This window comes from Heteronotia binoei, chromosome 12, assembly GCF_032191835.1.
Source record: "Heteronotia binoei isolate CCM8104 ecotype False Entrance Well chromosome 12, APGP_CSIRO_Hbin_v1, whole genome shotgun sequence".
Classification (NCBI taxonomy): domain Eukaryota; kingdom Metazoa; phylum Chordata; class Lepidosauria; order Squamata; family Gekkonidae; genus Heteronotia; species Heteronotia binoei.
Genome location: NC_083234.1, coordinates 77,447,628 through 77,464,707, shown reverse-complemented (window position 1 = coordinate 77,464,707; position 17,080 = coordinate 77,447,628). Strand labels below are relative to the sequence as shown.

Sequence of the window (17,080 nt, the reverse complement as noted above, 5' to 3'; positions counted from 1 at the left end):
AATCCCTGGCATCTCCAGCTAAAACAGGCAACGTGACAGTCCCCTGCCTGAGACCCTGGGCGTTTGAGAAAGAACTTGGCTGGATTTTTCAGGTTGTTTGACCTACTGTATCTGTATGTTTTTGTTAAAATCACTTTGGTTTAGGGTGGTTTTTATCGGTCACTTTTGTTGTTTACAGTTGACTTACGAGGAAGCTGCAGGAGCAGCGGAACGCAATCAAATCCGGGGTTTGCGTGAAGGCTAGAATTTGTCCTTCAGAAGTCAACAAACAACGGAGGGACTCCTGTGGAACTTTATTTTTGAGTCATTGTACTCATTTTGAAAACTCTGTGACTGTGTGGGGTCCTCCTTGGAATATTGTTTTGAGACTGTTGTTTTCTATTTCTATTTATACTGTATGAATGTATGCCCACTGTTGTAGGCTGTTCATTTCATTATAATAGAACTTTATATACACCAGTTAAGAGTGTTTGTGCACAATATTTTGTATTTTTGTATTTTTGTAGTCTGAGTAGACAAGGCTGACCCTGATGAACCAAGGAGGGTCTGATTCAGTGGAAGGCAGCTTCATGTTTGGGCTGCACTGGCTCTCCAGCATCTCAGGCAGAGAAGAGCCTTTTCCAACCTCTGCTGCCCAAGATCCCTGAACTTCAAGAGCCAAGGCCTGATAGTGGAGCTGTCTGAATGCAAAGCCAGTGCCCTGCCTCCAGCTCATGTGAATGTAATATCTGCCCACTTCAGCGTGAACGCATGAAGCTGTAGGCCCTTTGTCCATCTAGCGAAATATCGTCTGTTCTGACTGGCAGCTGTTCCCCTGGCTCTCAGGCAGAGAAAAGCCTTTCCCATCACAATCATGTTCTACTAAATTTGTATTTTAAATTTTCAATAGGGGTACAGAAGGGGGGAAAGGGGAGAAATAGATCTTAAATAAGCTTTGTTATAGTTACTTAAATAAACAATATATGAGCAGTTTTACAAATACTGAAGATGTTTCTTATCGAATGTATATCAGAATAGTTCAGCAGATACATGATGTGACATGATATATTAACATAATGACATGAGAGTATCTCATGAGAAAGTGTGTGTGTGTATAAAACATATTGTAACTATTTAAAGGTCCTATATAGCCTCCTGTTATCTATATTCTATAATATTCTCTTACTTCCTTAACATTGTTATGCTATTTTATCAATTTGATCCACTATAGAATATAAGTAACCTCATAAGGGCCATTATAAAGTTTTCTTGTTAGCATTTGTTATATTAAAAGAAGTAGTCACAACTAGAACCCATGATGTTTTATGTTAAATCAATCGTATCCATCATACAATGTTATTGTATTCCGAGCTACCGAGCTATACTAATTACGGTCAGCACAGAAAGATCATTTTTGTGGGAGGTGCTGGGGATTGAACCTGGGACTTTTGCAAGGTCACAGTCCCTCTCTGATTTTTTCCTCCTACTTTAAAGCTTCTAGTCCTCAGCATAATTGCTGAAAAGAGGGGGAAAGCATGCAGGGAGGGAACAAAGGCGGTGGGCTCTCTTTCCTTGGAGGTTTTTAAACAGAGGCTAGATGGCCATCTGACAGCAATGAAGATCCCGTGAATTTAGGGGGAGGTATTTGTGAGTTTCCTGCATTGTGCAGGGGGTTGGACTAGATGACCCTGGAGGTCCCTTACAACTCTATGATTCTATGATTCTAATGGAGTTTCTGTTCCAACCCCAACAGCACCTATCAAAGCCAACCGACTGTTTTTTCAGCAGCCTTCTTTGTGAAACACACACACATTTCCCCAAATTGTTTTGTGCTTTTCAGATGAAACACAGAATGTTTCAAGTTTGTATGGGATAGACGTGCAATCAGACAAGCCTTTGACATCTGCACAATGTATTTTAGCCAGATTCTGCTAGTGAAGGGGAAGGGGAGAAAACTGCTCACAGCCCAGGAGCAAATGGAAATGTTCATTCAACCATTTCTGAAGTTTCGCCCACCACACCCACCCGCTTCCAAGCACATCTCTCAGGCCAGAAGGCCTCGAATCTTAACCTCCCCAAACCCAAGCTGAGATTCACAACATTTCAGAGGTAAATTAATGGATTCAGGCATCTACGGATGTCATATTTTCTGTCGCTCTTTCCAAAGAGAACAAGACGCCTGCTGCTTTTGGAAAAGGAAGAGGCTTGTAAGAAGCCAAGGGTCTCCTTACCTCTTGCACATCACAGCGAGAGGTAAAACTATTAGGAGAGAAATGTGTGTTTCAACAAGAATGGTATTAAATGGGCTGATGGATGACTAATGACATCCGCTAGCAACAAGAGACACCCGACAGTATCTTTCTCTAATTAGCCTTCTCCACGCACACGTAATTCCTGGCCCATCTGCTTACCATTATTGCAAAGGCAAATACTGGCATGAAGCCATCCAGTAGCTGTTTCATTCCGCCTGCAGGCTAAAAAGCCAGGGTTGGTGGGCCCGAGCAGTCTGAGACAACCAGGTGAATACGCTGCCCAGAATTCTGAATCAGCCCAGAAAGAGGCACAGCGTGTGGTGCTGGGCACATAGAATTCTGTTCCCTGAGACTGGCAGCATTCAGTGTTCTTTACAAGTTCTAGACCTGATAGAGGCAAAAAATAAAATGAACTACCAGGGCTCAGTGGCTGGAATGAAAAAGATCTGTGCGAGATAGCTATGAAAGCAAATGAAGCAAAATCTCTCAGCTTTCTTTTCTTTTAAGATTCTAGGCCTGAGGTCCCCAACCTTTTTGAGCCTGCGGAATTCTAACATGAGATGTTGGGCACAGCCACAAAATGGCTGCCACAGGAGGTGGAGCCAGCCGCAAAAATGGTTGTCACAGCTGACCTTCAGTCAGTCACCCAGTGGAGATCCTCATGCTATTGTCAGACATTGTAACTGTCTTAAAGCATAGACTGCTTAGCTGAGTTTCTCTTGACCTGACTAACGCCATTTTGTTTGCTATTACTAACCCTGAGAATAAAGATGTGCATTTCAAACAGAGAGAGACCGTTGTAAATCTCATGGGAGGAATTCCTCACTTGGCAGCCACAGGCGCCTTAAGCCTTTGGCCTGCCTCAAGGTAACCAACAGGGAACCATCCTGGGGAGGAGATAAGAGAGTATGGGAACAGACAACTGTTTCTCGAAGTGTGAGAATGAATTTATTGTTATGCTATGTGTAAACTACAAAAACCCAAGGACGCCTTGGGCATGCATCAAACTCAATCTGCTTCTATCCCAGACCACTTGTTCTCAAATAAATGGATTAATTTTGCAACAAAATGATTCGTTCTTATTTGACGTTCCAAAGTCTGACAGCTATGGGGGCAACTGCTACCAATGCAACATTTTTAAGAAGCTGCACAGCCAATCAAATCTACAAGGGCCAATCAGAAGCCTTGCTGGGCAAAAGCCTGCCTGGTCCCACCCACTTCCTAAAATCAATTTGTGGGTGCCAGAAAAGGTACTGCCAGACACTATGGCACCTGTGGGCACCACACTGGGGACCCCAGTTCTAGTCCTTATGGTGACAAAGGTATGCATTGCGGGCAGTTTCATGGAGAACTGTGGACGCTTCTTCTGAATGTTTAGACTCCTGCATGCCTAAAATTGTGAGCTTCACTTCCAAGAGAATAGTTGCCTGAGGAAGAATTATCATTGAAACATGCCAATTTCGCCCAGGGGGCATGTTGCGCTTTGAGATTGTGCTTTGAAATTCCTGCATGGGACAAGAAATTTCGGTATTGCAGCCTTTTTTCAAACTTGGCATTTTGGACTCTCATATGGACATATGAAGCTGCCTTATACTGAATCAGACCCTCGGTCCATCAAAGTCAGTATTGTCTACTCAGACTGGCAGCGGCTCCCCAGCGTCTCAAGCTGAGGTTTTTCACACCTATTTGCCTGGACCCATTTTTGGAGATGCCAGGGATTGAACCTGGGACCTTCTGCTTCCCAAGCAGATGCTCTACCACTGAGCCACTGTCCCTCCCACTCTCATGATGGACACTCTTATGATGGAGTTGTTATCAATTATTTACTATTATAAAAAGGTAAAGGTTGTCCCCTGTCGTTTCTGACTCTGGGGTGACATTGCATCACAACGTTTTCATGGCAGACTTTTTACGGGGTGGTTTGCCATTGCCTTCCCCAGTCATCTACCCTTCCCCCCCCAGCAAGCTGGATACCTCGGAAGGATGGAAGGCTGAGTCAACCTGGAGCCAGCTACCTGAACCCAGCTTCCGCCGAGAATGAACTCAGGTCATGACCAGAGAGCTCGGACAGCAGTACAGCAGCTTTACCACACTGCGCCATGGGGCTCCTGTTATACTATTTACCTCAGTACAATATATTGGGCTCACAGTAACATTTTGCATGATTATGTCACATTAGAGTCTGTAAAAGTTTGTAAAAGCTCTGAAAGTGTCTGTGCATTGGCCACTATCAGAAAAGAGCACCCAGTGACTCAGCTGAGCTGCTTGGAACAAAACACCTCACCCCCCACCCCTCATTTTGAAGGATGTGCAGACCTTCAGGAGCAACATAATGGGGGTCTGCAGCAGGAGTTAGCAAAACCCACTATCTTCTTCTTTAGAAAACTTGAGGACACTTATGGTGCATTCACACCACACTAAATAATGCGTTTTACCTCCAGATTTTTACTGTGTAAGAATAGCAAAAATCTGGATGTAAAATGCATTGTTTAGCATAGTGTGAACGTCTCCTGCATAGTGTGCTTCTCCTACATAGGCTCAGACTTTGGATTCATTCTTAAATTTAGTTTTCTTAATGTCTTTGGAATCAGGTCAGCGACTCTCTCGCAATTTTTCTCTCTCTTTCTCTGTGAGAGCCAGACAAGGATCTTCCTTGGGGGAGGGATGGTGGCTCAGTGGTAGAGCATCTGCTTGGTAAGGAGAAGGTCCCAGGTTCAATCCCTGGCATCTCCAACTAAAAAGGGTCCAGGCAAGTAGGCGTGAAAAGTCTCAGCTTGAGACCCTAGAGAGCCGCTGCCAGTCTGAGTAGACAAGACTGACTTTGATGGACCCAGGGTCTGATTCAGTAGAAGACAGCTTCATATGTTCCATATATAGAGAATAATCACCCAGAAAAGCTTTGGTGGTTATAAGCCTTGTCTTTCTTGTATTGGTTATAGCACAGTTTCCTCTGGTTTTGCTCAGGCTATCTGTCCTGGCCTGATGCTTCTACGGTTCCTTCCTGGCTGCCCCACCCCACAGCTCTGCCACAGCATCAGCTTGCTCATCTTCTGCAGGGGCTTTCCTGAGGTCAGGGGGGCAGCCATGGGCGCCTCCTGCTTTATTTAAAACATCTGCAGCAGAGATCCATCAGAGGCGCTCCAGGGTCTCAGGTTGAGTTCTTTCCCAGAATCCACTGGGCGTGCGTATAAAGTGTTGCCAAGTTGCGGCTAACTTAAGGTGATTCCAGCAAGGTGGTTGGCCGCTGCCTGTCGCTGCAGAGTCTGCCATGGTGGTCTCTCTTCCAAGTATACCACAGGGTATAGATGGAACTCTCTTTGTCTGGGGCAGTGATACTCTGTATTCTTGGTGCTGTGGAGGGGACAGTGGGAGGGCTTCTAGTGTCCTGGCTCCATGGATGGACGTCCTGGTGGCACCTGGGCTTTCTTGCCACAGTGTGACACAGAGTGTTGGACTGGATGGACCATTGGCCTGATCCAACGTGGCTTCTCTTATGTTCTTATCTGACACAGAGTGTTTGACTGGATGGGCCATTGGCCTGATCCAACATGGCTTCTCTTATGTTCTTATGTGACACAGTGTATTGGACTGGATGGACCATTGACCTGATCCAACATGGCTTCTCTTATGTTTTTATGTGACACAGAGTGTTGGACTGGATGGGCCATTGGCCTGATCCAACATGGCTCCTCTTATGTTCTTATGTGACATAGAGTGTTGGACTGGATGGGCCATTGGCCTGATCCAACATGGCTCCTCTTATGTTCTTATGTGACAGAGTGTTGGACTGGATGGACCATTGACCTGATCCAACATGGCTTCTCTTATGTTCTTATATGACACAGAGTGTTGGACTGGATGGGCCATTGGCCTGATCCAACATGGCTCCTCTTATGTTTTTATGTGACACAGAGTGTTGGACTGGATGGGCCACTGGCCTGATCCAACATGGCTCCTCTTATGTTCTTATGTGACACAGTGTATTGGACTGGATGGACCATTGACCTGATCCAACATGGCTTCTCTTATGTTTTTATGTGACACAGAGTGTTGGACTGGATGTGCCATTGGCCTGATCTAACATGGCTTCTCTTATGTTCTTATGTGACACAGAGTGTTGGACTGGAGGGGCCACTGGCCTGATCCAACATGGCTTCTCTTATGTTCTTATGTGACACAGAGTGTTTGACTGGATGGGCCATGGGCCTGATCCAACATGGCTTCTCTTATGTTCTTATGTGCCACAGAGTGTTGGACTGGATGGGCCATTGGCCTGATCCAGCGTGGCTTCCCTTATGTTCTTATGTGACACAGAGTGTTTGACTGGATGGGCCATGGGCCTGATCCAACATAGCTTCTCTTGTGTTCTTATGTGACACAGAGTGTTGGACTGGATGGGCCATTGGCCTGATCCAACAGGGCTTCTCTTTTGTTCTTATGTGACACAGTGTGTTGGACTGGAAGGGCCATTGGCCTGATCCAACATGGCTCCTCTTATGTTCTTATGTGACAGAGTGTTGGACTGGATGGACCATTGACCTGATCCAGCGTGGCTTCTCTTATGTTCTTATGTGCCACAGAGTGTTGGACTGGATGGGCCATTGGCCTGATCCAGCGTGGCTTCCCTTATGTTCTTATGTGACACAGAGTGTTTGACTGGATGGGCCATGGGCCTGATCCAACATAGCTTCTCTTGTGTTCTTATGTGACACAGAGTGTTTGACTGGATGGGCCATGGGCCTGATCCAACATAGCTTCTCTTGTGTTCTTATGTGACACAGAGTGTTGGACTGGATGGGCCATTGGCCTGATCCAACAGGGCTTCTCTTTTGTTCTTATGTGACACAGTGTGTTGGACTGGAAGGGCCACTGGCCTGATCCAACAGGGCTTCTCTTATGTTCTTATGTGACGCAGAGTGTTGGACTGGATGGGCCACTGGTCTGATCCAACAGGGCTTCTCTTATGTTCTTAAGTGTGACACAGAGTGTTGGACTGGATGGGCCATTGGCCTGATCCAACAGGGCTTCTCTTATGTTCTTATGTGACGCAGAGTGTTGGACTGGATGGGCCACTGGTCTGATCCAACAGGGCTTCTCTTATGTTCTTAAGTGTGACACAGAGTGTTGGACTGGAGGAGCCATTGGCCTGATCCAACAGGGCTTCTCTTATGTTCTTATGTGACCCAGAGTGTTGGACTGGATGGGCCACTGGCCTGATCCAACAGGGCTTCTCTTATGTTGTTATGTGACGCAGAGTGTTGGACTGGAGGGGCCACTGGCCTGATCCAACAGGGCTTCTCTTATGTTGTTATGTGACGCAGAGTGTTGGACTGGATGGGCCACTGGCCTGATCCAACATGGCTTCTCTTATGCTCTGCTGTGAAAGAGCTTTCGAGATTGGGGAATTTCTGTCACCAGCAGTGAGCAGTTTTATTGGAGTGGTGTTTGATATCATGCATGTTTTAATTGTTATAGCACCGGCGTACCCTGGTTTCCACAAACCACCATGAGTAACTGTTGTTGGTGAGAAGCATTTTAATCCATCAACACACCAACCCGTGTGTCAGCTGCACGTCTTCAGACCAGGGCATACAGCTGGATTCTCTTCCTTGCTAGCTAATGCTTACTGTGCGCAAAAGACAAGCGTATATGGGATGGAGCCCTGTCTCCCTGACATGCCAGCTTGCTACACACAGGGAAAAGCTTCTACTGGAGAGCGTGCAGTCATGCCATGCAGCCTGACGTAGGGTTGCCAAGTCTATGTTGGGAAATACCTGGAGACGTTGGAGGTGGGGGCAGGAGAGGGCGGGGTTTGGGGAGGGGAGGGGCCTCAGCATGGTGCAATTCCATAGAGCCCACCCTTCAAAGCAGCCATTTCCTCCAGGGGAGCTGATCTCTGCCAGCAGGAGATCAGTTGTAAAAGCAGGAGATCTCCAGGCTCCACCTGGAGGCTGGCAACCCTGAGAGCTGTACAGCACAGTGAACACCCGGCCATCATGGCCTCCCTCAAACCCTCAAACACACGAAGCTGCCTTCTACGGAAGCAGACTCTTGGTCCACCAAGATCAGTATTGTCTGCGCAGACTGGAAGTAGCTCTCCAGGGTCTCAGGTTGAGTTCTTTCCCAGAATCCACTGGGCATGCGTATAAAGTGTTGCCAAGCTGCGGCTAACTTAAGATGATTCCAGCAATGTGGTTGGCCACTGCCTGTCGCTGCAGAGTCTGCCATGGTGGTCTCCCTTCCAAGTATCAGCCCCCTTTAACTTCCAATATCTGATGAGATGGGACTATACCAGGCCTTCCCACAGCACTTATTTATTTGTTGGATTTGTATCCCGCCCTTCCCACAAGCAGGCTCAGGGTGGGTTCCATCACAAGAACAAGACTGCAGATTTATACCCCACACTTCTCTCTGAATCAGAGACTCAGAGTGGCTTACAATCTCCTCCTCCCCCCACAACAGACACCCTGTGAGGTGGGTGGGGCTGAGAGGGCTCTCCCAGTAGCCGCCCTTTCAAGGACAACTCCTGCGAGAACTATGGCTGACCCAAGGCCATTCCAGCAGGTGCAAGTGGAGGAGTGGGGAATCAAACCCGCTTCTCCCAGAAAAGAATCCACACACTTAACCACTACACCACACCGGCTCTCTTGTCAACAACATCACAAGTCAACAACAAGGTGGGCTCTCCTTCCTTGGAGGTTTTTCAACAGGCTGGATGACCATCTGACAGCAATGAGGATCCTGTGAGTTTAGGGGGAGGTGTTTGTGAGTTTCCTGCATTGTGCAGGGGGCTGGACTAGATGACCCTGGAGGTCCCTTCCGACTCTAGGATTCTAACATTTTAAACCACAGTATTGCAAATTTACAGATTAAAAGACATCTACAATTCAGAGCAATGGTCAATGGCTGGACAGATATAGCCAACAGTTAGAGAAGGTCATTCGGGCCCGAGGGTCACTGGGAGGCAGGCTTGCTAGAAGGGAGATGCCGGCTGCTTCAACTAAACGTCTGGTGGAAGAGCTCCATTTTACAAGCCCCGTGGAACTGCAATAGGCCCTGCAGGGCCCTGATCCCTCATGGACGTGCATTCCACCAGGAAGAGGCCAGGGCTGGAAAAGACAAGGCAAGTTGGATGTATCCGGGGCCAAGGACCACCAGGAGCCGTTGAGTTACTGTTCTTAAAGACCTCTGGGGCTCATATGGGGAGAGGCAGTCCCAAAGGCATGCTAGCCCCTGGCCGTATAGGGCTTTGAAGGTAAGTACCAGCACCTTGAATCAGATCCGATACTCAATAGGCAGCCAGTGCAGTTTGCGCAGCACAGTGTGGATATGCGTCTGCAGGGCTTTTTTTGTAGCAGGAACTCCTTTCATATGAGACCACACACCCCTGATGTAGCCAATCCTCCTGGAGCTTACAATAGTAGAAGAAGAAGACCACAGATTTATATCCCACCCTTCTCTCTGAATCAGAGACTCAGAGCGGCTTACAATCTCCTATGTCTTCTCCCCCCACAACAGACACCCTGTGAGGTGGGTGGGGCTGAGAGAGCTTTCATGAGAGCCATGGCTGACCCAAGGCCATTGCAGCAGGTGCAAGTGCAGGAGTGGGGAATCAAACCCAGTTCTCCCAGATAAGAGAGCTCTGGCTGACCCAAGGCCATTCCAGCAGCTGCAAGTGGAGGAATGGGGAATCAAACCCGGTTCTCCCAGATAAGAGACCTCTGGCTGACCCAAGACCATTCCAGCAGCTGCAAGTGGAGGAGTGGGGAATCAAACCCGGTTCTCCCAGATAAGAGAGCTCTGGCTGACCCAAGGCCATTCCAGCAGCTGCAAGTGGAGGAGTGGGGAATCAAACCCGGTTCTCCCAGATAAGAGAGCTCTGGCTGACCCAAGGCCATTCCAGCAGGTGCAAGTGGAGGAGTGGGGAATCAAACCCGGTTCTCCCAGATAAGAGACCTCTGGCTGACCCAAGGCCATTCCAGCAGCTGCAAGTGGAGGAGTGGGGAATCAAACCCGGTTCTCCCAGATAAGAGAGCTCTGGCTGACCCAAGGCCATTCCAGCAGCTGCAAGTGGAGGAGTGGGGAATCCAACCCGGTTCTCCCAGATAAGAGAGCTCTGGCTGACCCAAGGCCATTCCAGCAGGTGCAAGTGGAGGAGTGGGGAATCAAACCCGGTTCTCCCAGATAAGAGAGCTCTGGCTGACCCAAGGCCATTCCAGCAGCTGCAAGTGGAGGAGTGGGGAATCCAACCCGGTTCTCCCAGATAAGAGTCCACACACTTAACCACTGCACCAAACTGGCTCTCAGGGTCTTAGTAGTCCCTGTAACAGGGGTGTGTGGCCTAACATGCAAAGGAGCTTCTGCATAGACAACGAAGTCAGCACGGTGTTGCTGCATTCTGCACCAGCTGCAGTTTCCGGTGCTGACCTACTACTTAATCCTCAACTGGAAATTCCGGGGATTGAACCTGGAACATTTTGCATGTCAAGCAAAGGCTCTGCCACTGAGCCACAGCCTCTCCCTCTAAGCTTGTAAGGCCGGAAGAGATAACCCCCACAAAATTCAGCAACATCTCTAAGGTTGCAGCCCCAACTAGTTTGGCCTTTGACTGAACTAGTGTTAAGGAAGAAAATGAGAGGAAGAGTCCAGAGTTGCTCTCCAGGAAACTGCCCCACCTGTCAGGAGGAAGAGACTTCTGGACTGGGCAGGAGCAAGAGAAATGTCTGCTGTGTTGGAGTTCTGGTTGACTTTGGGCCAGTTTTGGAAGTTTCTGTTATCTCAGACTACCAAGACGTTGTGTCCTTGGACTGCCAATCCCCAGGCAGGGGCTGGCGATCTCCCACAATTCCAACTGATCTCCCGAGATCATTTCCCTGGAGAAAATGGACTCCCGCTGAGGTTTCTCACCTCCCCAAGCCCCGCCCTCCCCAGGCTCAACCCCCAAATCTCCACACATTCCCCAGCTCAGAGTTGGCCACCCTCCTGCACTCTGACTTGGCTCTCCTGCGTCTGCCCTGAAACTGGGCCTAGCTGAGGGGATTTGGGGAGGGCAGGTGAGAGAGAGATAGGGTTGCCAATCCCCAGGTGCGGGCAGGGGATCCCCTGGTTTGGAGGCCCTCCCCCTGCTTCAGGGTCATCAGAAAGCGGGGGGAGGGGAGGGAAATGTCTGCTGGGGACTCTGTTATTCCCTATGGAGATTTATTCCCATAGGAAATCATGGAGAATTGATCCATGGGGCTCTGGGGGGGGGGGCTGTTTTTTGGGGTAGAGGCACCAAATTTTCAGTATAGCATCTAGTGCCTCTCCCCAAAATAACCCCCAAGTTTCAAAAATATTGGACCAGGGGGTCCAATTCTATGAGCCTCAAAAGAAGGTGCCCCTATCCTTCCATTATTTCCTATGGAAGGAAGGAATTGAAAAGGTGTGCCGTCCCCTTAAATGTGATGGCCAGAACTCCCTTTGAAATTCAATTATGCTTGTCACAGCCTTGATCTTGGCTCCACCCCCAAAGTCTCCTGGCTCCATCCCCAAAGTCCCCAGATATTTCTTGAATTGGACTTGGCAACCCTAGAGAGAGAGCCCAATCTCCGACTCCAGTGCCTACTTTGCTGTTGGTGGCAAAATCCTCCTGGGACTATTATAAAACACCAGTGTTCCCTCTAGGCTGAGTTAGTGTGAACTAGCTCACAGATTTTTAGCCTCCCGCTCACGCATTTTTGTCTTAGCTCAGGAAAGGATGGCCCCAGAGCGTACTAATATATGCAGGAGCTCACAGCTTGAATTCCAGGAGCTCGCAACTTTACTACCAGCAGCTCACAAAGTAGAATTTTTGCTCACAAAACTCTGCATCTTTGAGGGAACCTTGCAAAACACCCAGGAGAAAACATCTCCCAAGGCTTTCCTGTATCCCTGGCGGGCCCATCTGCTCTCAAGCCTTGGTGGGGCAGATGGTACGGGCTGCGCATTGAAGACGTTAGAGCTGAAGCCAGAGGCTAGTGTGTTCTTCGGGGTCGGGTTACTGGGCTGTGCTACTTTTATACCATTTCCCCGCAAGCAAAGCTTAATGGGGGGTGGGGGGTGGGGTGGAGTTCATTCCTCATCGTGGAGGGGTGCTCAAAGAGAAAAGGCGGACAACTCTGGTTTTTACAACCTCCGAAAGTGGGCATTTGATGCCATCTTTTCAGCCCGCCCATTTTTTGCAGTTCTCAGAGCCCAAGCCTAGTAGGGATGCCAGCCTCCAGGTGGGGTGAACAAGGGGGAGACACAGTGGGGTTAGAATCCTGTAGAAAACCGTCCACAAGAAAGACTCTTGGACTTGAATAGCTCATATCTTTGTATATGTATGTTAGCAGTTGTACTCTAAGTATGCTATTATTGCTAACAAGCTGTTGAATGAATTGCACAGATGTTAGTATGTTGCAATATGGCAGGGGTGGCCAACGGTAGCTCTCCAGATGTTTTTTGCCTACAACTCCCATCAGCCCCAGCCAGCATGGAATAATAGTATTTTGAGCAGTTCTGAGTAGAAATAATCTTTATTGCACGGTTTTCTCCAGGATTCTAGCCTCCAAGTGGGGCCTGGGGATCTACAGAGATCAGTTTCTCTGGAGAGAATGGAGGATTTGCCAGTTGGACTCTGTGACACTGCAGCCCACCGAGGTCCCTGGCTTAACCCTCCCCCTTTTCCTGCTGGTGGCCTGGGGGGAGGGGGCTGGGAGCCTTAAACCCCAGTGGGAGAGTTGAGCTTCCAGGTAAGCATACCTGGAACTGCAGCCCGAGATCTTGGTGAGTAGCTGCCATTCAGAGCGGACTGCTTTAGACACCACCAGGGGCTTGACATGTTTCTAAGTCAGCTCTGTCAAAATTTTGGAGGGTCCTAAAAACGCGACTCCCTCAGTGGGCTGCCTTCGCCTAGAAAGATGACGCTGGCAGTCGGGACCATGGTGGAACTACTGCGCAGAAAATCACCGAACCCCTCTCCATGAAAGCACAATAATGCCAACGTAACAATCTGACAAACAGGTATTAACTAACAAATCCATACAGGACTGAATTCCAATATAATATACAAGAAATCATACAGAAAAAGAACCATCCACAACGTGCGCCTCTCCTACTGTACTTTCTGTGACTGACGTCCAAATATAATGAAGTTTATATATGAAAATTCCGGCGAATCCTAAACACAACACAGTAAGGCAGGAGAAATGATACATAATGATACATGATGAAGAGTAAAAATTGAATTTTAGCACTACTTACCTAGTGCATTTATTATTTGAGAAGACGGTCCCTGGAAGAAGGGCTATTTGGCCCAAAACTATTTTTTGGACTGGTTCTCCGGTCGTCGGACTTTTCATATATAAACTTTATTATTGTATATTATATTGGAATTTAGTACTGTTTGGACTTGTTAATTAAGACCTATTTGTCAAATTGTTAAATTTTAATTATTGTGCTTTCACGGAGGGGGGGTTTGTTGATTTTTGCCTAGAAAGAGACAGGCCATTCGAACCCAGAATTAGAACCCTGCTGTCTTGATATGAGCATCTCCATTGTGATCCTGTTTCTCAAACTCCTTGTTTCCAGCTGTTCTTCTCTCTTTCCTCACAATGGATTTCCCCTCGTGCATCAGGAATTTCGCAGGATAACACAAAGTACAACTGATGCATACTGTAGGAATTGATTCAATCCAGTATACATTTAAACCTACCAAAGTTCCAGTAAAGCAGCAGGTCAAGAAAAGAGGAAACAGCAAAAGCAGCCCAGAGAATAAAGTGGGACAGCGAAGGCCCCCAACAGAATCACCATCACACGGCTGTATGCCACTGACCCCCAGAACATGAAGAAAGCGGGGTTTGGAAGCAGGTAAGCGACATTAGCATCAGATAAACAGCTTTCAACGGAGGGTATCTGCGACCCATACAAGGGGCGATGAGGAGAGGGGTGGTTGAGGGATTTAGTCCAGCTTTGGGGCAACTAGATGAGCTCTCTAGGACAAGAGGCCTACCCTCCTTCCAACCAGGGCCCTGTGCAGTTTCATCGGAACCCAGGGCAAGGATTCAAGTGCTGTGCTAAAACTAGGGAGGTCTGGGTTCATTCAGCCAGGATTTTAAAGAATAGTGGTTCAATATTATGTTTATTATAAGAGCCCCGTGGTGCAGAGTGGTAAAGCTGCAGTACTGCAATCCATCCTTCCGAGGTCAGTAAAATGAGTCCCCAGCTTGTCGGGGGGGGGGGAGTGTAGATGACTGGGGAAGGCCATGGCAAACCACCCCCTAAAAAGTCTGCTGTGAAAACGTTGTGATGCACCGAGAGCCAGAAATGACTGGTGCTTGCACAGGGGACTACCTTGACCTTTATTATAGTTATTGAAATTGAGTTACGTGGTGTATTTACGTTTCTCCTGTCTCCACTCCGTGGCTTTCCTAGTTGTTGTTGACCACCTGGAGGCTGGCAACCTTGCAAAGCCCTGTGCCTCGTAACTCTTGATTTTGAGAGCTAGGAAGGGTGGTCTATCAAAGCCCGTATTGCTCTTCACGCTGAGGGAGACAAGAGACCTTGGCCTGAGGTCTAACTCTCACATGAGGGAGGAGGGGCCACCACCAAGCAGGGCCTCATGGTATTTGTCACCCCACAACGAATCACAGTCAAGCGAGCTTAACAGAACACGAGAAGTCTCCATTACAGAACTAGGAAAATAAAGTTTTTGAGTGGCTGGGAAATTGGAATCAGTGGATTTGCAGTCTCTGGCTTGCATCCACACCTTGTTCCATGCTGCACTAACCACGCCCTGGAGCAATCATTGGGAGCAGAACTGACTCTCGTGCAAGCTGCAGGGGGAGGTCAGCACAGTAGCCAGCAATGGATGGATGCGGCTCTGATCTGTAGAGTAGCTCTGGTTTGCTGCAATAGCTGCATCTGCAACCCACTATCATGACCATTACTTCTGCCTCTGGCTATTGCTGCACCATGGGGATGGGAGCATATTTGCAAAGCGATATGGCAAGAGGGCAGATGGGCAGCTCTGAAGTGTGATTTGTCTGGTCTAAGGCTGGGAGCTTTATCTACCAAGGCTAAAAATATATGCAGGGCCTCTTACAGACAAAATGGCAATTATACACTCAGGGGAGATTGTGTCTGTCCATCTGTCCGTCTGTCTATCTATCTAATATGCAATGGTTCCATTTTATTCTAACTGATTTGTTCTGGTATTCTTATGCCACTAAAGGCTGACTTGAAGCTAGTTTATCTATCTATCTATCTATCTATCTATCTATCTATCTATCTATCTATCTATCTATCTATCTATCTATCATCTATCTATCTATCATCTATCTATCATCTATCTATCATCTATCTATCTATCTATCTATCTATCTATCTATCTATCTATCTATCTATCTATCTATCTAGAACAGAATACCTGAAAAGGGCTTATTTGGACACTCGAAACCTTCTTTGGGTTCTGAATTACGGTTTTTGCTCCATTTCTGAGGAGAGCCAACCAAAGCATCCAAAGAAAACCGTGTCTTTCCCAGAACAGATGCTGCCAGCTTCCGAACAAAATGCCATTTGGTTTCCCTCCCTATAAAATAGCTTATATGTGTTAGCTGAACTGTAAGAACTTGTTACAGTGAAATGCAGAATAAAAATGACAGTTTTCTCCTTTTCCTTAAAAAAAAAAAATCACCATTGTTTTAAATGATTTGGGCAGCCAACCATAGCTTTCAAGGACTCAATTCGCACAAGAACTGAGAAGTCAGAAGAAATAATTGCTCTTCTCCTAGGACAGACAAGGTGGGATAATTTATTTTATAGTTTCTCCATTACAGAATTTTATCAACAGGGACTGACTAAAAGCACAGGAGAAGGCCACCTGCTTAACTAGCCTTTCCCACCTGTTTGGTAGCCAAGGCACCCAGCTTTCTGCTTTAAAAACCAGGCATAATATCTATAAAAAGGTAAAGATAGTCCCCTGTGCAAGCACCAGTTGTTTCTGACTCTGGGGTTTCGTTATATCACAACATTTTCACAGCAGACTTTTTACGGGGTGGTTTGCCATTGCCTTCCCCAGTCATCTACACTTTCCACCCAGCGTTTTTACTGACCTCGGAAGGGTGGAAGGCTGAGTCAACCTTGAGCTGGCTACCTGAACCCAGCTTCCGCCAGGGTTGAACTCAGGTCGTGAGCAGAGAGCTCGGACTGCAGTACTGCAGCTTTACCACTCTGCGCCATGGGGCTCCTATAATATCCATACAGATACCAAAAAGGGCTTTACCTGTAAAGCATAACCCTAAGAACTACCCATCTGTAAAAACTCCATCCCATTTCTATATCGGTTGCTAATCTGGAAACATCTCTTCCATGAAGAGAAGCAAGTCCTCAACAGTGACTTAGTTCATACAGAGACGCATTGCCACCTCCTTGGAGGACAGGTAAGTCCACTGCAGCAGAGCTGACAAAATGTTCCAGTCACACCAGGATGAGACTCTGTTCCCAGCAGAGATTGGTTTGGAAGGAAGAAAACAAGGTCAGAACAGTGATTCATGCAGAGAGGCAGCAGGCAGTCTCTTTTGCAGTTATGGGCTTTGAGGGCTGTGGGAGCCTCCAAGTACTTAGTTTATTTCATACAGTATGCTGGCAGTTCTGCTGGAGAATCACTGCAGTAGCAGCAAAACGGACACAGCAGTCATGATACTTTCTTATTTGAATCCTGCCTGAATTTATTATTACATCTTTGGGCCTACAGCTGTACTGATTTATAGAATGTGCCCAATGGAAAACCGCCACCTACGACATCTATGCTGTTTTTATTGTATTCTTATGATTTTAGTTTGTAGTTTTTA

The 17,080-nt window shown here is 47.4% G+C and overlaps 1 protein-coding gene across 2 annotated transcripts in view; it reads right to left on the bottom strand.

Annotated features, from left to right (window-relative positions):
• The window catches only part of ASS1 (argininosuccinate synthase 1), a 167,448-nt gene that overhangs the window by 130,493 nt on the left and 19,875 nt on the right, over window positions 1-17,080 (bottom strand). The gene's annotated exons all lie outside the window — the stretch shown is intronic.